Source organism: Lissotriton vulgaris, unplaced genomic scaffold (assembly GCF_964263255.1).
Source record: "Lissotriton vulgaris unplaced genomic scaffold, aLisVul1.2 SCAFFOLD_2190, whole genome shotgun sequence".
In the NCBI taxonomy this organism is placed as follows: Eukaryota; Metazoa; Chordata; class Amphibia; order Caudata; family Salamandridae; genus Lissotriton; species Lissotriton vulgaris.
Window position 1 is genome coordinate 94,386 of NW_028254584.1, and position 22,949 is coordinate 117,334.

The following is a 22,949-nucleotide window of genomic DNA, read 5'->3' on the forward strand; positions in this document are numbered from 1 at the left end:
GTCGTGCTGTCTGTGAGGAAACCTGAGTTCCAAATTTTGTCTGTTGTACATAATTGTAGTATTAACCAGTCAGATATTGATAATAAATAAAGCTTCTTTAATCCACGTACAGGAAACAGGTGTGTCTCTTCCAGCAACAGTACTAACTGTAATACTCACATCACCTGGAAACATTAGAATACATTCTATCTCTGTGGTAACCTGACAGTACATTCTAATACATTCTAGTAACTAAACACATCTATTAAAGACACACATACAACACATCCCGCGCATTATAATAGAACAACAAGGATCTATAAGATATAAAAATAAAAATACATTATAAACCACTTACCACCACTCCTCCCTGTAACGAGGAAAAGAAAAGAAAAAAAAGACAAAAAAAACCAGTAACAATATATTTATGTTATACATTATCCAACAACAAAATCCTTTAACCATGCAGGTAAATTCCTTTTTCTTCCACCTTTCTCCTCAACAATTTCAGATCTTCCGCTTCTAACATTTTGTTCAGTAAATACCTCAAAATTCTGGTTTTCAGCTCTTTCATTTGCAACAATATGTCCAGTAGATACATCATGATTCTGGCCACCAAGTCCACTAATATCATTAGATCAAAGGGGGTCTTCAACAGATTTACTTTTGTATCTCCCTTTTGATTGGCTTTTTTTGCATAGTACCACTCTTTTCAGATTCCAAACTTTACCATTTGCTAATCTGACTGCATTCTTATAGACTTCTATTACTATTTCTGGTTCGTAAAATTTGCTAAAACCTTTTTTAACCATTACAGGTTTTTTAATACTTACCCAATCAGCAACTTTAACATGGGCCATTTTCACATTATTAAGTGTATCATAATAGTTTTTACTTTTTTTCTTATTATCAAGAAGTTTTTCTTTGACAACATCAGGGGACCATTCTAAAACATTACTTTCACACAACCATTTTGGACTAAATTTGCATCTAGGCGATCTACTGTTACGAATAAATCCAGTACACAGATAGTATTCTTCTAGGTTTATTCCTTAACATAAACCCTCTTCAGAGATCAGGAGAAACAGCTACAACCAACCACCAACAGCTCTCCTGGATCAATGTTCACATTCCATTCACGCTGTGACCTCATGAAGTGGAACATCAACTATGTCACTTGGAGTGCAATAGAGTGGTACATGGTAATAGTGATAGAGCGCGCAGGTCACCCGACTAATTTTCTTTGTGAAGTAGTGAAGTAGTGTGGCTCACTGGTTAGAGGCGGCAGACCCGAGAGCAGAGGACGGCCCGGGACCAGGGTTCGATTCCCGGCGTGGCAGGTTTCTGGACCAGGGTCAGCGGACTCGATAATTCTCTCACCTCGGTGCCCACTCTGATCAGCGATCACACTCGGCAACTCTGGGCATTAGCTTGCCTCATCTTCACTAACGGCCCCACCAGACCGCTGGGGATGCCTGGTCTCACCCTGGAGATACCCATTAAGGGACCATCTCTCAGGGAAGCCAGGAAGGGTTTCGCAGCGGTCGAAGCGCCTTGGGACCCTACGGGTAAGTAGTGCGCTATATAAATGCCTATACATTTACATTCTTTACCAAATATGCACACTTGGGCCCATAATTTATTTACCACACTGGTTTAATCGGGTAACCTACACTCTACTACCAGTAACCCTTTTTCTCCCTATTTATGTCCAATGTACCTGATTTACCAATCCTCGTCCCAGATACCTAAGATCACAATGGATCAGGATCTAGCTGAAAGGTAAACAGTCTTCACAAAATACAAAAGCAAAAAATATGTTGCACTCTTTACAATAACCACAAACGCAAGAAGTTTTCAACACCTTTATCTAAACTTCAATCCTCGTCGTCTGATGCCATGAGCCACAAATTAACACAGATTAGACTGTCTATTACTAAAATTAAGAAAATGGTGTAACTATGAATAAGAGTAAGAAACATTTGAAAATCAGAAATAAAGGGAAGGAAAAAATAAGGAACACGCTATATTTTGATCAGCAGTCTTGCACAACTTTTCTAAAGGCGGGTAAAGAAAGGGAACATCCTAATCAAAGCAGACTTTTGAAATTCACTGATGGTTCAGAGAAATGAAACTTATGCAACTTTATTTATCCAGATGTGCTTATTCGCTAAAGGGAGGGTAAGAATGGAACAAAACTATATATGCATACAGTTCAATATTCGATTAAGGGTAGGGAGAGAGTGGAGCACACTAATAGACACGTTTTGCACAAAAAAACCTTAGTTCTAGAAACAGAGTCAAGGACATAGGAAATTATTTTCTTTATTAGGGAGAGAGAAAGTTTAGATAGACAAACACCCACACACAATATATTTACCTAGAATAGGTTGCAGACTAACCCTGGCCATGGGTCAGTTGGAAAAGGCGGGAAAGGACCCTCAAGGACTTAGGCTGCCAGTAGGCGAGCAGGTACGGCTCATGGACAGTCAGGACAGGATAACCCCAGGATTTGGATCAGGACTGGGCTCACCAAGGGTACGACCAACACCTGCAGCTTCGGATGCAACGCCTGCGCTACCCCCTCTCTGCAAGGAATCTGCCAATAACCCCGATTGGGTTTTCGAATCTCCCAGCAAAGTGCTTCGCCAGCACCTAAGGTTTCCCAAACCCCGACTGAGTCTGTGGAAATTACGGACAGAGTGCTCCGCAGCTCTCTGTATCAATCACCTATAGAGTTCGTTGGGTCAGTGACAGGTCAGCTATTCGGACAAGTCAGACAATTTCTCTAGCTAAACCTAGGCTAGTTATACTATTTTTGGGTCAGTGTACCACCCACAAATGTTGCAAGAGCAAGGTTCCCTAAATTCTGATTGGTCAGAGGAGAGGGTTAGATCATCTTTTTACCTAAAATGTAGACTTTCTCAGACTTATTATTCATTTTCGACCCCACCTCTTACTTTCCAGTTCCCATGGCATCAGACTTCTACAATACAATAGGGTACACAGTAAGTTATATACAATTATAGCAAATGCAGGTACAGTTCAGCTTCTGCTTGCTGGGTCGGAGTGCAGGTTCCCAGGATCATCTTAGCCTTGGCTGCCAGCTGGCTGATTTCCACTGCGGCCAGGTTAATTTCCCCCCATCATGTGACTGGGACCATAAGGACTTCAAATATGGAGTTGTGCCTGTCTATCCGGCCCAAATGGATGCGTTACATGAAAAGTAAGCGAAAACAATTTAGAATTTCGTAAAAAATGAATACACTGTATACCATGATTGGTTATACTACACCCCTTACTTTATAATATCTATAGCATTAGGAGTTAGGCAGAACAAACAGCTTTGCAAAAGCAGCACAGCAAGAATATAGCATGTGAGAAACAAAGCGGCCATTTGAGCTGTATTGCGCATGAGCAACAGTTTCCCTCCAGAACTGCGAGTGCGTCACATCACATGGGTATGACCGACGCATGCGCAGACTAATTTCCCGCTAAGCAGCGACCATTTTAATGCAAGCGTAGTTAATATTAGTAAACACATATGCAAGCGTCACTGGGACACCCCGTGTAGTGTAATATGTGCAATATTAGTAAGACAAAACAAGTTGATTACAAAGTTAAAGTTATTCGAGGTTCTTGATACAAGCAAGTCGCGTAATGTGCGAATACTTGCTCCATCAATCCCCTCTTTGATGATATTTACTATCATCACTATTAATGGAACCAGATGCCAACTTTTTCAGAACTCTCCCATTTTAATCTCATTCAACATTCGTTTCATTATCTCCTTTGTCTCCTTATTAGGGTGGGAACTTTTCATCTTTTTATAGATTTGATTATTCAGTTCCTCTAATTCTAGCTCATCTACATTTCTCTTCACTCCTCTCTTATTCACAGTGTATTTCTTCTGGTGTTTGCAACATTTGCAACAAATGAATACAATAAACACAATGATACTTATTCCCATGATTGGCATCAGTATTTTGCTCAACAGACTTTCCCCTATGTTAGAAAACCAACTACCTACAGAGGAGAGCCCATCAGTTAGTCTCTTCCAGGCACTGTCAACCTCCAGTGGTTTAAGCTCTTTTTCCAAATTTGTAATGTTCCTCACATACCTTTTGATTTCCACACCTTTGTCAGGTATGTAAGTGCAACAATGTTGCGCTTTCAACATTCTACAGATTCCGCCCTCTTTTGCTCATTAAGGTGTCAAGAGCAAGCCTGCTTTGTAAAACCATAGATCTGATCGCAACCATTTTGGTATTGACCATCAGAAACCCTCCAGCAGTGTCAGTAGATAACCGATCTACTACTGTTGACAATTTGCAAATTCTGTGTGTATTCAGAGTCACTCCCACTGCAGGTATCAATGCACTAAAAATATCTCCCACTATTTCTCCGGCACTTTCTCTTTTCGTACGTGCTAATGTATTAGTCTTTTCAATGCCTCCAGTGCTTTTCCCCACATGGTATATCTTTGGGAAGACAATACCAAAGTAACAACTTCTGTACCAATGGTCGGGCAATTTGAAATAAGCCTTGTTTCCACATATAAAATAAATTCCCGGAAACACTGGCTCTGACCCATCTTTGAATCCCCAACCCCCAATTACCTTGTAATTATGTTCGCATTCACTGGAACCAATGAATATGGTATTATAATAACTAGTCATTTCTCTGTGAAGACAAAGTTTCCCCTTCTTTTCGAAATCTAGCAACAAGGCAGCATTTGCTCCACCATTTGAGGTGCTCCCTATATTTTCTGCCCATTTAGGAACTTTCTCAGTTTTGTCTTTGGCTTTCTTTTGGAAACTTTCTCTTCTCTTCTCTACCATGTCCAGAAATTCTTTCTCCTTTTCATGTAAAGAACAAGTCAAGTTATTTTTATGTGCGTCATCTATGTTAATTTTTCCTACAGTTAGAAAATAATCACTCATGTATTTAGCTACATTTCTAGTCGTATGTACAGGGTTCAGGTTTCTTCGAACAGGAATTTCAGGAAATGTCACGTCAAGATATGAGTAATAATACTGTAAAGGTCCTTTTCTGTAAAATAAGCTAGTCAGTATGCTACAGGAAATTCCATAGGTCAAGGGTAAGTGGTGGTAAGTCACACCTTCAGCTACTGAAGTGGGTAGCTTCATACAGACATAACAGTCGTCTATTTCCATCATCTCTACATAGTGTACTAATAGATTTGCGAAAACATTTAAATGGGTTTCGTTTCTGATTTTATTAAAGTGTAGTCCTTCCTCATCTGGTGCTTCTAAATCTTGTTTTGTTTGTTTCAGGCTAAGTGGTCTGTCAAGTACATCTAAGCTTTGTGGTGTATTTCTAGTATGTGATTCTACAGTGTCATCAGGTAAGTTAATATTAGGGTACAGACTTGGGTCTTTACTCATCATAGAAGGAATGGTTATAGTCGGTCCTATCCATAGTATCAGAATTAGTGCTACACTACAAAAACATATTTGACAACATGTTTTGCAACAACTACGTCTAGGCCTTCCATTCACATTGGAATCAGACATTTTGGCTCAAAAAAAGTTTTTCAACCCCTCTTTGTAACTTTGCACAGGTTGCTTACACAGGACACTTCAGGTTGGTTCTTCTTCTTCCGTGCTCTGATCAGCGGTCAAAATTTCCTCACTTCCGTCACTTAGGTCAAGATCTTCAAATTCTTCCAACACCAGATAAGTCCATTCAGGATTCTGATATTTAGTGTTCTGTTTCTTTATTCGGGCACTTCTTCTTTTAAGTTTGGCTCCAGATCTCTCCCTTTCACTGGCGGCTTGTTTTCTGTCCTCAAGCTTTTCCTCTACAGTCTTTAGTCTTAGTCTCAGTCTTTTGATGAACCTGGGTTCACTTTTCTTTTTCTTGAATCTTTTAACGGGCACTGTGATTTTGCTTTCTTCTAATGCTCTTTTGTTTTCATTCAGTTGTGGCACGTTTACTTCCTTTTCCCTTTCTGTCTGACTAGTCTCAGCTTCTTCTGCCTGGTCACTAAGCTGGCCTTGTTCAGGTAAATGCTAAGTTTGACTTTTGTTTGTTTCACCTTCTGTTTTCCTGAATGCATTCGTCTATTTCTGTCTGATCCTGTTCAAGCACTTCAAACTTTTGATCCTTTTCCGCTTGAACTTTCGCCCTATTTTCTGTCTGTCCCTTTTCAATATCAGGAGTTCTTGGAGGTGTATCGATAACCTGTTCTGTCCCTATCTGACCTCCTTCATCATCGGTTTTGACATGGATTTCGATGATCTGATTGTCCCCTTCTATTCCTGTCTCATCCTCGCTATCCCACTCTCTATCTAGGTATGTATGTCTTCTTGTTCTTATTGGATCGAGTGTCAGGTCGATTACTGGGGCCCAATCATCTTGACTGGTGCTCGGTTGTTCGTCATCAGCTATTTCAGGACCAACGTCTGGAGACCTCTCAGCTGCACAACCTTCAGCCTCAGTTTCTTCGGTTTCTGTCACTCTTTTTGTATGGCTGGCATGGATCCACCGTGGCATACCTGCACACTTCACCGCTGTTGTGGTAACAAGAATCACTTGTCTTGGCTTTCCCTACTTCGGTGCAAGGCAACTCTTCCGGGTATGTTTCTTAATCACAACCCAATCACCCGGGTTCAGATTATGGACTGGAGTTGCCGGGCTTGCGACAGCGTCTTCCCCAATCTGCTGAGAGATAGAACGCACTTGGTCACCCAATTGCTTACAGTACTCTAGCACCAAATCATCAGAAATGTTTATCAGTTTGTGTCCTGGTACCCATGCTTGTCGCATTACTCTTCCCATCAGGATTTCATGGGGGCTCAGGCCTGTCTTCTGGTCTGGAATACTTCTGAGTCCCATCAAGACAAGGGGCAATACGTTTATCCAATTCATTCCAGTAGATTCACACATCTTTCCTAATCTTGATTTTATAGTGCCATTCAGTTGTTCTACCACTCCAGAAGCCTGTGGACGATATGCACAGTGCAGTTTTTGGGTAATTTTGAATGCTTCACAGATTTGGCTTATTATTTCATTCTGAAAATGCCCACCTCTGTCTGATTCAATTGTGACTGGAAAACCGTACCTAGGTATTAGTTCCTTCAGTAACAATTTGGCTACAGTAATGGCATCATTTTTCTTTGCAGGATATGCTTCTACCCACTTTGAAAACAGGCAGACAATGACAAGGACATACCTCTTTCCTTCACAAGGAGGTAACGAAATAAAGTCAATTTGCAATCTTATAAAAGGCCCTTCTGCCTTCCCAATTGTACCTGGTAAAACTACTGTTCTCTTTCCAGCGTTGCATTGTTGGCATGTTAGACACCTCTGGCAGAGTGCTTCTGCGATGTTTCTGAATTTCGAATTGTACCATGTTTGTTGAAAAAGACGCACCATAGCATCCCTTCCCACATGTGTATCCCCGTGTATGAGCCTAGCCATAGGAGCAAGCAAGCTATCTGGCAACACAGGCACACCATCACTGGACACCATGACACCATCCTCATTCCTTTTCTGACACCCAGTTTTTCTCCATCTGTTCTTTTCCTTTGGGCCTGCTGCATCCTGCAAGTCTTTTAATTCGTCCCATGTTTGCACATCTTCAAACACCATAAGTTGGCAGCTGTTTCCGCCTCCCAATTTGATATTAACTGACATTTGATATCTTGCGCAATATCGGGCCAGTTGGTCAGCATATCGATTACCTGCTGCCACATTGTCATTGCCAGATTTGTGAGCAGCACACTTGACCACTGCCAATTCTTTTGGTAACTGGATTGCTTCCAGTAGTTCCTGTACCACCTTCCCATTTCTGATAGGAGTACCTGAAGAAGTCAGGAACTCTCTTTGCAGCCACAATTGGCCAAAGTCATGCACAACCCCGTAACCATACTGGCTATCCGTATATATGGTTACTCTCTTGTTTTTCCCAGCAGGGTAGTGCAGGTCCTGCACTACCCTGTATTTTCCACTAGGTTTCTTGATTCCAATTATGGGTGAATTACAAGGACTGCTCATCACTTCCTGTATAATGTTTGCTTCTAACAATCTGCTTATTTCAATAGCAACCCCTGCTTTTACTTCTGCACTCATCCTGTACTGTTTGGTATTTGGGTAAATTGCATCTTCTTTTATGGCTATTTTAATTGGGTTAACATTTGCCATTAATCCTACATCCTTTCCGGTAAAATCCTATACCTCGGGTTTCACTGTCTGTTGGAGTTCTGCAGGTAAGTCTTGTATTGTCAGTCTTTTAATTTCCGAGTCAGGCCTTATTAAAATCAATTTGTAAATTCCATCTTCATCTGGGGTCTGTATTTCAACGCCTTTTGGTGTGCAAAAGATGGTACAATTCATTTTGCACAACAAATCACGTCCTAGTAAATTTACAGGACTCGAGTCACAGACTACAACTCTGTGCATCTCTTTGAAGTTCCCTATTGTGATCTCCATTGGCTCTGTAACTGGGGTACTAATTAACTGATTAGAAACGCCCACTACTTGGATTGCTTCTCCCGAGAGGGGTAGGTTTGGAACGTCTGCTGTTCTTACAGTAGAACGGGTAGCACCAGTGTCCAACAGAAAGGTGACATAATTTCCTTCAACCTTTCCTTCAATGTATGGCCCTGACTGGTCCACCGGCAAGGAGGCGCCAAGCACGCACTCTTCGTCCTCCCCCCTCAGGCACCGTCAGTAAGGTTCATCACAGAGGAATGTATCATTCAACAGGAATTGTGAAACTGCTGCATTTCTGTCATCCCTTCCTTCCCACACCTCTGCTTCCTCACCCTTCTGTGCTTTGCTCCTATAGTTTGGCCTAGGTGCGCGAGGCAACTGTGGCAGTTTTACCTGTTGGGTCTTTCGCGGTCCCTCATTCTGCACCTGTGGATTTAAATCATTTGTTTGCACATTACCATTCTGTACTGCCGGACACTTGTCTCTCCAGTGCCCTATTTGTCCGCACCCGTGACATGGGAACTTCTTTTTGGCCTCCTCTCGGCTCATCTTTACTCTGGGATTTCCTCCACCCCAGGGCCTGAATTCTGGGTATTATTATTCATTTTACTTAACTGCTTTTCTTGCTGCTCTGCTAATTTTACTTGTGCCCACATAACCTTTTCCTTTAATTCTTTCCGTTTGTTTTCCAACTCATCTTCGCAATACTTAGCGTACTTCAGGACTTCATCTATAGGCTTGCTTGCCAATAGATTTTATTGTCTTTAATCCACTGAGAAATTTCAGGTCTTAGCCCTAACACGAATCGATAAATAAAGTGAGTCATGTCCTTCATTTCAATGTTATCTAACCCGCTGTACGTTTTGAACACTTGTAACAGACGTTCATAGTATGAGTGTACAGTTTCATCACGGTTTTGGGTAGTTCTATCTATTCGGGTCCAATCAGTTTCCTTTGCAGGCACCTTTCCTTTCAGGTATAATATGACCTGGTCATATTTCCTCATCACCTCCGCTGAGGGGGCTCCTGTCCTCGGGTCTCGGGGGAACTCTTCACTTGGCCAATCAACAGCAATTTTACATTCTGTCCATAAATCTACGGGAACTACAATGTCAAAGAACCCATCTAGATCTTTCAGGAGACATTTTTGGACTTTAATAAACCTCTCAACCTGTCCGTACCACTCTACAGGTTTCTCTCGTAATTTTGGAAAATCATTTGTGAATGACACAATATCATGTCGAGATCATGGAACATGTACATATTTTTCACCTGGCACTTCTCGCATGGGATACAAAGTTTCTGCTTTGTCAGCTTCTTTTAAGACATATTCAGAGGACACTTGTCTGGATCTATTATCTTCCCTTTTCTTTGCCCATCTGGCTTTGCATTTGTCTAAGTCTCCCCATTTTTGCAACAGATTCAATAATTCCCTTATCTGAACCTTTTTCCCTGACACGTTCATGTTTTCTAAGTCTCTGTCAGAAAATTCTGCTCTGTAGGGCTTCTGCAATACTTTGGACTTGCTGACATCTATTCTCATGTTAGCTGCCGTGTCCATTAGTTTCTCATGGAACACTCTAGTGTTTCTGGTAAGGCTCTTACAGATGAACAACAACTCTTCCTCACTAAGGGTGTTTAACCTGTCCAGTCCCACATTCCCAGCCATCAATTCTTCCAATTCTATTCTTAATTTGTAAATGTCTAGTGGTTTTGGCTGAGCATTTCCTTTTTCTAACTCTCGGGTCCATCGATCGATTTCCTCTGGAGTCACTACTGTGGCACTTCTGATACCGGAAGCTGACTCTATCTGGACCTCCCTTGCACCTGTCTGAATGTTTCTTCTCTGTGAGCTGCTTTCTGGCTCCCTTATGGGCAAATCCATCAGGGAAATTACAGATTCGCATTCATTGGTCTGGTCATCAACAACTAAGGGTTCTTTTCTTGGCTGAACCATAGCTGGGGTAATAACTGGAGTTTTCGGACTAGCCTGTCTATCTCCGCAAAGAGGAACAACTGGTCCAATAGTTACTGGGATTGTCAGAGCTTCGGGATTTGAATTTAACTGTGTTATTTTCTGTATTAATTCAGTTCTCTGTTTAATTAAAGTCTCACTCTCTCTGTCCTGTAAGACCCTTTCTATGGAGGTGTCATGTACTATTTTTGGAATTAATGGAGGGTAAAGACTCTGGGCAGTTGGGACTGTCATACTGGGTCCCTCATCACAAGACGGCCTATAATTTGGAGCAATTGGATCAGACATGCTTGACCCTTCATTGCCACTCGGTCTATAACCTGGACCTATCAGTTCAGATGCACTTGCCCTTCTGTTCCTGGGAGGTCTAAGAAATTGATTTTTCGTACTCAGGGACCTAAACTCTTCATCATTTGGAGGTGGATTTGTCATTAACAAAACCTCCATGTACTCATCTTACGAATCACCCGTTGTCATTAAGTGTCGTGTTTTCTCTGTCTTTTTCCCTCCTACAGTTTCATCTACAGGACGTACTGGGAACAGTCCTCCTACCATCATATTCTGTCGCCACTGTTTCATTCTTTTCTCTCGGTCTCTCTCTGTGCTTTCGGATAACATTTTGCTAACCCCTTATCCATTCTGGGTCTGTCTCGCTCAAACGCCTCTATTTCCTATTCTTCTAAAGCCTCATATTGCGTCAATCTAGGTCTAGGATGCAAATCATTCATTCGAGTCCTTAAATTAAACAAAATCCTACCATTAAAGGTACCATCTAAGGGAAATGCTAAAATTCCATCATCCTTGGAATATTCCGCCCAATTTTCCAACCACACACAGGTATGATACCCTTTGTCAAACATCATAAATGATGCGGGAGTATTAGGCGGTGGAATGATAACTCCTTCTCTCATTTTTATAGGTTTGTCTTTTTTGAAATAATTCTTAACCTTGACGGCAAAAGTCATTTTTCTCTTGCTTCCGTACATTCCGTCTAGTCTACGACCTTTCCACTGATCTTTCGCAAACCCTAAGTACCTAGGATCAGGTCGAGTCTCGGGATTAAGCGAATACCACATATATTTATGAAACTTACATTTTTGTAAAATACGTGCTTTTGTTTACAAATTTTCTTACAATGCTAAGGCGGTTTACAAATTTCAACAACCAATCAACACTGTGATTGCAAATAATCTCAACCAATGGGTGCGCGGCTTCTTCGTGAGACGCGTTCCCACGCTCCGGCACTCACCCCTCCTTTACAATCACAGCTCCGCTACACACCCGCTGTTCTGACCAATACCAGCGCGGCACAGAGTGACGTCAGCGCAGCTCCGCAACTGACTCCCTCCTTCACAAGGTAACAGAAACTTGATTTCTTTCTTAAAGTGCAAGTGCTCTATTTAGTCTTACAACGTAAAACATTCGCCACTGTACTCGAGTGTCTAGAAAGAAAGATTAGTTTCACTGCAAGTAAACCTCTTCTGTCTACTTTTCATACACTGCGGATAGACCCTTCTGCCTACCCTTCACACAAGCATTAGAGAACCTGCTACTTCTTTGACTCATCCACTCTTTTCGCGATATATACTAAGTCTAAAGTTTCACTAGCGAACTCCTTTGCTATCATTCAAGCTCCGATGAACCTACTACTCCTTCCTCGTGTGACCCTTACTAGGCTATATCACAACTGAAGTTTCAATAGCTTACTCATTGCTATCATTTATTCAACTATTCATACAGGAAACCCTATTAGCGCTTCCAGTTCTGCCTAACCATGCACTAATTTTCCTCGAGCCACTGACCTCACCGCAAGATGGATTCTACTCACCACCCGCTATTCTACCCCCGGGGATTCCAGACAACATATAACAATCACTAACAAATGGTTAATACATAAAAATCATATAGCAGCATTTAATCAAAACCTTAAAAACACATTTCATAGCATTTCAAAACAATTTTATTTTATTATACTTTGATCGATCGATTTGGGAAAAAATTATTTTTAGCAGCACTTTTAAATTTTCACAGTTTACCAGCAAGTAACCTATCTACCTATCTCAACTAGTCCTAACCATAGCTCTGCTACCAGAAAATTACTGATAGAGCGCGCAGGTCACCCGACTAATTTTCTTTACCAAATATGCACACTTGGGCCCATAATTTATTTACCACACTGGTTTAATCGGGTAACCTATACTCTACTACCAGTAACCCTTTTTCTCCCTATTTACATCCAATGTACCTGATTTACCAATCCTCGTCCCAGGTACCTAATATCACAATGGATCAGGAGCTAGCTAAAAGGTAAACAGTCTTCACAAAATACAAAAGCAAAAAATATTTTGCACTCTTTATAATAACCACAAATGCAAGAAGTTTTCAACACCTTTATCTAAGTTTCAATCCTCGTCGTCTGATGCCAAGAGCCACAAATTAACACAGATTAGACTGTCTATTACTAAAAGTAAGAAAATTGTGCAACTATGAATAAGAGTAAGAAACATTTGAAAATCAGAAATAAAGGGAAGGAAAAAATAAGGAACACGCTATATTTTGATCAGCAGTCTTGCACAACTTTTCTAAAGGCGGGTAAAGAAAGGGAACATCCTAATCAAAGCAGACTTTTGAAATTCACTTACGGTTCAGAGAAATGAAACTTATGCAACTTTATTTATCCAGATGTGCTTATTCGCTAAAGGGAGGGTAAGAATGGAACAAAACTATATATGCATACAGTTCAATATTCGACTAAGGGTAGGGAGAGAGTGGAGCACACTAATAGACACGTTTTGCACAGAAAAACCTTAGTTCTAGAAACAGAGTCAAGGACATAGGAAATTATTTTCTTTATTAGGGAGAGAGAAAGTTTAGATAGACAAACACCCACACACAATATATTTACCTAGAATAGGTTGCAGACTAACCCTGGCCACGGGTCAGTTGGAAAAGGCGGGAAAGGACCCTCAAGGACTTAGACTGCCAGTAGGCGAGCAGGTACGGCTCATGGACAGTCAGGACAGGATAACCCCAGGATTTGGATCAGGACTGGGCTCACCAAGGGTACGACCAACACCTGCAGCTTCGGATGCAACGCCTGCGCTACCCCCTCTCTGCAAGGAATCTGCCAATAACCCCGATTGGGTTTTCGAATCTCCCAGCAAAGTGCTTCGCCAGCACTTAAGGTTTCCCAAACCCCGACTGAGTCTGTGGAAATTACGGACAGAGTGCTCCGCAGCTCTCTGTATCAATCACCTATAGAGTTCGTTGGGTCAGACAATTTCTCTAGCTAAACCTAGGCTAGTTATACTATTTTCGGGTCAGTGTACCACCCACAAATGTTGCAAGTGCAAGGTTCCCTAAATTCTGATTGGTCAGAGGAGAGGGTTAGATCATCTTTTTACCTAAAATTTAGACTTTCTCAGACTTAATATTCATTTTCGACCCCACCTCTTACATTCCAGTTCCCTTGGCATCAGACTTCTACAATATAATAGGGTACACAGTAAGTTATATACAATTGTTGCAAATGCAGGTACAGTTCAGCTTCTGCTTGCTGGGTCGGAGTGCAGGTTCCCAGGAGCATCTTAGCCTTGGCTGCCAGCTGGCTGATTTCCACTGCGGCCAGGTTCATTTCCCCCCATCATGTGACTGGGACCATAAGGACTTCAAATATGGAGTTGTGCCTGTCTCTCCGGCCCAAATGGATGCGTTACATGAAAAGTAAGCGAAAACAATTTTGAATTTCACAAAAAATGAAAACACTGTATACCATGATTGGCTATACTACACCCCTTACTTTATAATATCTATAGCATTAGGAGTTAGGCAGAAAAAACAGCTTTGCGAAAGCAGCACAGCACGCATATAGCATGTGAAAAACAAAGCGGCCATTTTAGCTGTATTGCGCATGAGCAACAGTTTCCCTCCAGAACTGCGAGTGCGTCACATCACATGGGTATGACCGACGCATGCGCAGACTAATTTCCCGCTAAGCAGTGACCATTTTAATGCAAGCGTAGTTAATATGAGTAAATACATATGCAAGTGTCACTGGGACACCCCGTGTAGTGTAATATGTGCAATATTAGTAAGACAAAACAAGTTGATTACAAAGTTAAAGTTATTCGAGGTTCTTGATACAAGCAAGTCGCGTAATGTGCGAATACTTGCTCCATCAATAGCACATGGTAATACATAACACTTCCCCCTTTCTCCCACAAAAATAAAAACAGAATAAATTAAATAAATAAAATATAAATAACTAATAACATAAAATACAACTTGAAAAGAAGCGTTAAAGGCAACTCATTTTTCCAAAGGAAGTAGGTCAAAACAGTACACTAGTTGTGAATATATGTGATGTAATCATCAAGCTTTTTGGGTTTCATGCATACATGTCTAGCACAAGACACCCCTCCTTCTTCAACACATTTTTGAACTTTATGGTGATAACTACTTGGGCATCCAAAATCATTACTTGTGCTAGGCAACTGGGTGGGTATGACAATGGTATCGTTAAATGGGCATAAATCAATTACAGCATCATCAACCCAATCATAGTTGTGCTTGTTTCCATCACTGGTGACTGGTTTATCAACAAGGCCTTTATATAACGCAACTCTATTTACATTCCAGACTTTTCCATAACTCAAAAGAGCAGAGTTGCATACAATCTTAATGACTGAGGGGAGCGGAGTATTTGCTTTCTCCTTTGCGAACAAGTCTCCCCTTCTTCACCTTTACAACATCACCTATTTGCAACTTAATTTTGCTTTTAACGTTAGAGTTGGAGCGTTTTTCTATCAAAAGATTCAGTTTCATCTCTAAAGAATGTTTTACATCTCCTACAGACCATGAAATGATTTCAGTACATTTCAACCAACCCATGTTGTTTTTGGTACGAACAGATCTACCTCTCATATGCTCAAAATGAGAGTAGTTTGTAGATTCACACCTAGTAATTCTGTATGCATTCACCATTTTCCTTAATTCGTCTTTCCAATCATAATCATTACTCAAGGCTAATTCAATAATATTTTTAATCACTCTATTAAAGCGTTCAACGCTTCCGTTACCTTCGGGATGATATAGAGAAGTAGTTCTATGGGTAATACCACTCTCTTTAATAACCTCTCAAATTGCTCACTAGTAAATTGTCCTCCATTATCGGAGATGAGATCTTTTGGAAGGCCTTTTCTAGCGAAAACATCGCCTAAAAATTGTAGTAAGTTGTCAGAATCTGATCTATCCACAATTCTATACTCGGGCCATTTGGAAAAATGGTCAATTGCTACAAAAATGTATCTAGGTGTCCCATCCAAAGCTCTGACTGGACCAAAAATATATTCACTCCGATTCTTTCCCACGGCATACCAGGAACTACGATGGGATGTAATGTGGATTTAAATGTAACTAAGCTTTTGTCTGAATTGGTGCATTCAACACAATCTCGTACCACCTTTTCTATATCTCTGTCAACTCCTGGGTACCAGTATGACTGTTTGATTCTACATTTGATTTTAACAATTCCCATGTGGCTTTCATGACATCATTTAATGACGCACTCCCGAAAAGCATGTGAAGGAATTCGTTTTCCACCCCTGAGTAGAACTCCATCTTCAAGGGAAAGTTTGTTTCTGATCTCCCATAAAGGTAACGGCTCACTAGATAAAGTTGATTTATCAGGCCACCCTTTCCAAATGTAGTCTCTCACTTTAAGTAAGATTACATATTTGGCTGTACTGTCTATCCATTCATCATGTCTGATGCTTGACATTTCATTGTTAAAAATACCAGCGACTAGCCAATCATCCCATTCACACGCTAAATTCTCATAGATGGGTAGGGGACACCTGCTGAGAAAGTCTGCAATTCTGTTTCTAATTCCTGTCGTATACAAAGTCAAATAACTGTACTGAGACCAGAGAAATTCTGGGTAAAACATTATTCAAGCCATGGGATGTCAATACTTTGGTGAGTGGTTTATGGTCCGTCCTCAAAGTTATTCTCGTCCCCCATACAAATTGTCTAAAATGTTTCGGGCCCCAAACACACCCAAGGGCTTCTCTTTCGATGACTGAGTATTTCTCTTCAGTGGGCGTAAGGGATCTAGATGCAAAAGCAACCACACACTAAATATCATTGCTCTGTAACTGGGTTAGGACTGCCCCCAAACCTTTTCCACTGGCATCCGTGGTTATAAACCTCTTTAGCTTAGGATCAAAACCTTGAAGAGCGGGGGCAGAACAAATATCATTCTTAATGCCATCCATGCACAGTTGACATTCAGTACACCAGTTAAATATGGAACCTTTTTTCAGTAACTGTCTGATACAAAACATTTTGCTCGCAAAATTGTAGACAAATTTAGAATAACATTCTGCCATTCCTATAAAGGACCTGACTTCTTCTTTATTCTGTTGTGGAGGAGCATTTCTGATGGCATCTACAAGGTCTGTTTTAGGGCGGATTCCGTGAGCGCTGATCTCATGACCCAAATATGTGACACTTCTCTTTGCAATTTTACATTTGGATTTCTCAGCTGTCAGACCTTTACTATCTAACACTTGCATGACATTGAACAAAACTCCATCACGTTCCATTCTGTTTTTCCTCATAACAAGGATATCATCCTGAAAAAGAAAAAACTTAGACAGACCCGGCCGTTGGCTTTCCGTGCTACGACCAAGGGGGCGATCCAGTCTGATGATTCGACTCGTTCAATAATGCCCTTATCCACTAGCTTTTGAATTTCTATTACAACCTCTTCTTTTATTCCAAGGGGAATGTTTCTTACTTTGTGGGTGCAAGAGATAGCATTTTTTTTAATTATCTCATGTGAGAAACTTTTGAGCTCGCCAATCCCACCTGAAAAACCGTTGGGGAACTTCAAAGCTAATTTGTCTATTAGTTCTTCATCATACAACTGCACACTTAAAACGGGGTTGTCGCAGTTGGGATCTAAATGTATCCCTAGTTCTTCTTGGTCCCACCATCCAAGGAAACACGGGCCAAAGAATGAGACATATAATTTGCACATAGCTTGTCTACCCTTAAATTCAAACAGCAATTATCGAAATCCAAGTAGATCAATAGGTTCACCTGTGTAACTTACTGGGTGTGTATCAGGGCTCTCTAAGTCAGTACCAATTTCCTGACAAAACTGGTTGCTCCAAACATTTCTGTTAACTATGGTGTAGGGGGACCCAGAGTCTGCCATTAATGAGAGTTGAACACCACCCACCTTAACAGGTTTTTTTCTACGTTTGTTACCTGTAGCATTTTCTTCTTTCTCGTGAATGCAACATATAATATTGTCATCATTATCTAAAGAACCCTCATTATGATCTTCTTGCTCACATTCATCAAAAACACATTTTATAGATTTTGACTTATGACACATGCGTACAAAATGACCAGACATTTTACAATATGCGCATTTCTGTCCCAAAGCTGGACATTTCCTATCATTAGCTAAGTGGGAAATGCTACCACAACGGTAACACTTTCCCTTACTTGAAGATGTCTCATTGTGTTTTTCCATAGATTTTTCTTTACCGCTGGATTTGTCATATTTCTTTAAAAACTTTTTAATGGGTTTCGAAACGCTCTTTTTGATGACCTTAACACTATTTTCAATGTTGTCAGACTTGTTTTTAGTTATGACAGTTTTTGCGCATCTAGAAGTGAGTTCTGCTTTACTAATGATGGCACTTATTTCTCGTAAGGAAACGTCGCCATTAACCCATAACTTGTCTTGTCAATGCATTACCAGCTGATCCCGAATTAATTCTTCCTCAATTATGCCAAATTTGCACAATAAAGCTAGTCTTCTAAGTGAAGCAATATAATTTTCTACCTTTTCATGGGCTTCTTGTTTTCTGTGGTAAAAGTTATACCTGTGGACAGCTTTGCAAACAGTAGGTGCGAAATATGCATTAAGATCTGCGATTGCTTGGGCAAATACATTAACAGGTTTTTTTCTACGTTTGTTACCTGTAGCATTTTCTTCTTTCTCGTGAATGCAACATATAATATTGTCATCATTATCTGAAGAACCCTCATTATGATCTTCTTGCTCACATTCATCAAAAACACATTTTATAGATTTTGACTTATGACACATGCGTACAAAATGACCAGACATTTTACAATATGCGCATTTCTGTCCCAAAGCTGGACATTTCCTATCATTAGCTAAGTGGGAAATGCTACCACAACGGTAACACTTTCCCTTACTTGAAGATGTCTCAATAAAGCTAGTCTTCTAAGTGAAGCAATATAATTTTCTACCTTTTCATGGGCTTCTTGTTTTCTGTGGTAAAAGTTATACCTGTGGACAGCTTTGCAAACAGTAGGTGCGAAATATGCATTAAGATCTGCGATTGCTTGGGCAAATACATTAACTTCACTTCCAGTTAATGTTTTCTTTTCAATACAGTTATACACTCCTAAAACGCCAGGTCCCAAACAATGGAGTAGAATTTTCTTTTTCCTTTCAGCTGTAAATTCCTTACTTTTAAATTTGTCTGAATAATTAATCAAATAATCTTGCCACTCTTCCCATCTTTGACTTGAGACTTCGCAATCTTTTATCATGAAAGGTTGAGGAGAGGGTAAGTTCATAGTAGCTGTGGCCATCATAATATATGAAAGTTGCGAAGATTTAATAAGTTCACTTGAATAATTAGTTAAGTAAGAAGAGCAGAAATGTTAAGCCATAGAAAATTTATATCCCATAAGAATGGTAAGCTCACACAATTCACAATGTGTTGTTATAATATGCAAAAATGCAAGTAATGAAAATAATTAGTGCCTAATTGATGCGCGGTGTTCATATCACCGAAGAGTTCACTTATGCAGTATTGGAGTTATTCATAGTTTCAGTAATAGAGTAAAAATGCAGGATTTCACAAAGTATTCACAAGGTTTTTAAACCAAGGATGTTACCTTGTTTGATACGCAGTGTGTGTATCACCGAAGGGTTGAATATTTATAAACTCCAAAATATCTGCAACTGTATGCGCCGATCGCGTATTGTCGTGGAGAACAGTAGTGTAAATAATCAGCAGAAACAAAATGGCGGCATGTAAGGTCAGGACAGCGTGACCCTGCGTTGTGACGTCAAACGTACAAGATCACTGCAACATAGGAAGAAGAACGCTGTTACACCGCTGAACTCCGTATGACAAAGGAAGGAACATGCAGGTCGAAGGATGCCGGGCTTTCAAATAAATACTCTGTCCGCATGGCCGTCTTAAAAGACTTGTGCCAGGAACACCGTTTGTAATCAAAAGATGCATAAAGCGTTGCTCTTAGACAAATGGCTTCACATCGTGGGTACAAATTATTAAGGAAAACAAACCGTATTTTACTCAAGGAGATGGCGCTTTCGTGTAGTCAATCCTGTGAATATTACCAAAATGTGCAGTTAGGGCAATACATAATGCTGATCCAGACCCTATGCGCGATTATGGTTAGGAAGGAACGGAAGGAATTTCTTCTCGAGATTAGAATAACCAAGTCTCGAGTACCCTTTCCGTGTTGATATCCAAATTCGTAGAGTCCAAAATCCTTCCGATAATGGATGTAGAAGAAAAAAAAAACAATACGTAGGGTTTAAGCCATCGTCACCATTGTTACGAATAAATCCAATACACAGATAGTATTCTTCTAGGTTTATTCCTTAACTTAAACCCTCTTCAGAGATCAGGAGAAACAACTACATCCAACCACCAACAGCTCTCCTGCATCAATGTTCACATTCCATTCACACTGTGACCTCATGAAGTGGAACATCAACTATGTCACTTGGAGTGCAATAGAGTGGTACTTGGTAATAGCACATGGTAATACATAACATCTACCTCTCATCATTACAAAAGGAGATAACCCAGCAATGTAATTTTTGGTTATTCTATATGCCCACACAGTTTTATTAACAGCTAACTTCCAATCATTTCCTTCTGAGATGGCACTCTGAATGGTTCCTTTTAATACTCTGTTGAATCTTTCTACAGTACCATTTCCGCTAGGATTATAAAGTGCTGTTGTTTTATGTTTTAGACCAATTCTACAAAAATACGTCTCAACTGAAGAAGACATAAAGTGTACACCATTATCACTTAACAGTGTGATAGGAATACCTTCAGATAAAAATGTGCTGTCTAGAAATTCTAAAACCGTGTCTGATTCAGCTCTACCCACAATCTCAATAATAGGCCATTTGGTGAATAAGTCTATAAAAACAATAATGTATTCTTTAAACTCACCAATAGGACCCATAATGTCAATTGCAACATTTTCCCAAGGTTGATTTGGTATTTCCCCTATAGACATGGGAGGTTTCAATGTGTTGAATGTCTTATCTGCCGCAGAGCATACAACACATTTGTCCACAAATGCTTCAACTGCTTTATCTTTGGGAGGCCACCAAAATTTCTCTTTTACTATATTCTTTGTCCTTACCACCCCAAAATGTCCTTCGTGGCATAAACTTAAAACCCAATTTCTAATGCCTTCTCGGTGGAATAACTTTACCACCTCTGAAAACAATGTCATTATCAAAAGACAATTCTGATCTAACATTCCAAAAGGTCCTACAAACTTTAGTCAAAAATTCTTTTTTCGGTCACCCTTCTGACATGTACTTAATAACATCTAATAATACCTTGTCTAACAAGTGTTTTTCACTCCAATCCTTACAATCTAAAGCAGATAAACCCGAATCATGTACTAAAGCGACCTTATAAACACCCTGTGTCTTCCTCACATGCCTCTAAAGGATTTGGTAACCTTGATAGACAATCAGCAATTAAGTTTTCTTCCCTGGAAGATAAACGATTTTGTATATATAATATTTCATCCTCATGGACATTCTCGCTAATCTAGAAGATGCAGATGAAATGCCTTCCGTAGAGAGTAATTTAATCAATGGCTTGTGGTCACTACAAACTACAACAGGTTTCCCCCAAATAAATGCTCTAAAACGGTCAAGTTCCCAGGCACAAGCCAAAGCCTCTCTTTCTTTTATAGGGTATTTTTCCTCAGTGGGCAAGATCGACCTTGATGCAAATAAAATGATGTTTTCTTTTCCATTGTCATCCTTTTGAGAAAGGACTGCTCCTAGGCCTTTATTGCTTGCATCTGCTTTGACATATGAATTAAGGTCAAAACTTTTCAAATGTGGTACTTTCTCTAAAAATTCTTTAATGTACTGGAACTCCTCTTCACACAAAGGATCCCAACAAAATTGCATATGTTTTTTTAGAAGTTGTCTAATGTTAAATACTTTCCCAGCAAAATTTGGAATAGATTTTGCACAGTATTCTGTTACACCTAAAAAGGATCTAACCTCATCTTTACTAAGTGAGTGATGGGACATTCATAATGGCATCAATCAAAGCTGGTTTTGGTGTAACACCTTCCTCACTTATAATGTGGCCTAAATATGGCACACTTCTTTCTGCAAATGTGCACTTACTTAATTCAACTGTTAAACCCTTATTATTTAAAATATCCAAAACATTTTGTAACGTCTCACCATGCTGGTTTCTTTCATTCCCAAAAACTATAATGTCATCCTGGAAAAATAATACTCCTTTTTCCTTGCCAAACAAATTGTGCATAAGTCTTTGAAAATCGGTCGCGGCCAAAGCCAATCCAAACAGCATACGTTTGTATTGGAAGCGCCCAAATGGAGTAATAAAGGCTGTAATTTTCCTGGATTTTTCTGATAAAAGAATCTGGTGGTATGCATTTGAAAGGTCTATGGTTGAAAACCACGAAGCACCTTTAAGGGAAGAAACCATTTCAGTTATTTTAGGCAAGGGAAAACGGTCCATAAGTATTTTGTTATTCAAATAACGTAATTCTACACATAGACACATTTTTCCGTTGCTCCGTCGTGCTACTACAACCGGAGAAATCAAGTCAGAGCTCTCCACTGGTTCTATTACATCCATGTTTTTAAATCATTCCAGTTCTTTAGAAACATCGTCACATATCATCATGGGTACCATCCTCATTTTGTGTATCTTTGGTATAGCATCTTGTTAAAGAAACAATCTTGTGTTAAAAACCATCAAGTGCACCCAATTGTTCTTTAAAAACGTTTGGAATTTTTTCCCCAATTCTTTGCTCATAGACATACCTTCATCCATTACTAGCACTTGATCAACACTAGTAGGATCTAAAATAATGCGTTAGTGGTCATGCCAGCCTAAGACTGAGGGTCCATTCTTGGCTACATACAACTTTCCTCTTGCATGTCTGCCCTTGAATGCAAAAAATAACCATCTATAACCGATGAGGTCTATTTTTTCACCCGTAAAGCTTTCTGGATTAATATCAGGGGGGGATACAAATTCTCCAATTTTTTCTTTAAAATTTTCCCTCCATAGTTCTTCATTTACGATAGTGAAAGGAGAACCAGAATCTGCATATATTTTTATTCGAGCTCCACCCATGGACATGTTACATTCTGGTTTCCCTCTAGTGCTCTTGTCATCAATATTTATTGCTAATCTTTTCT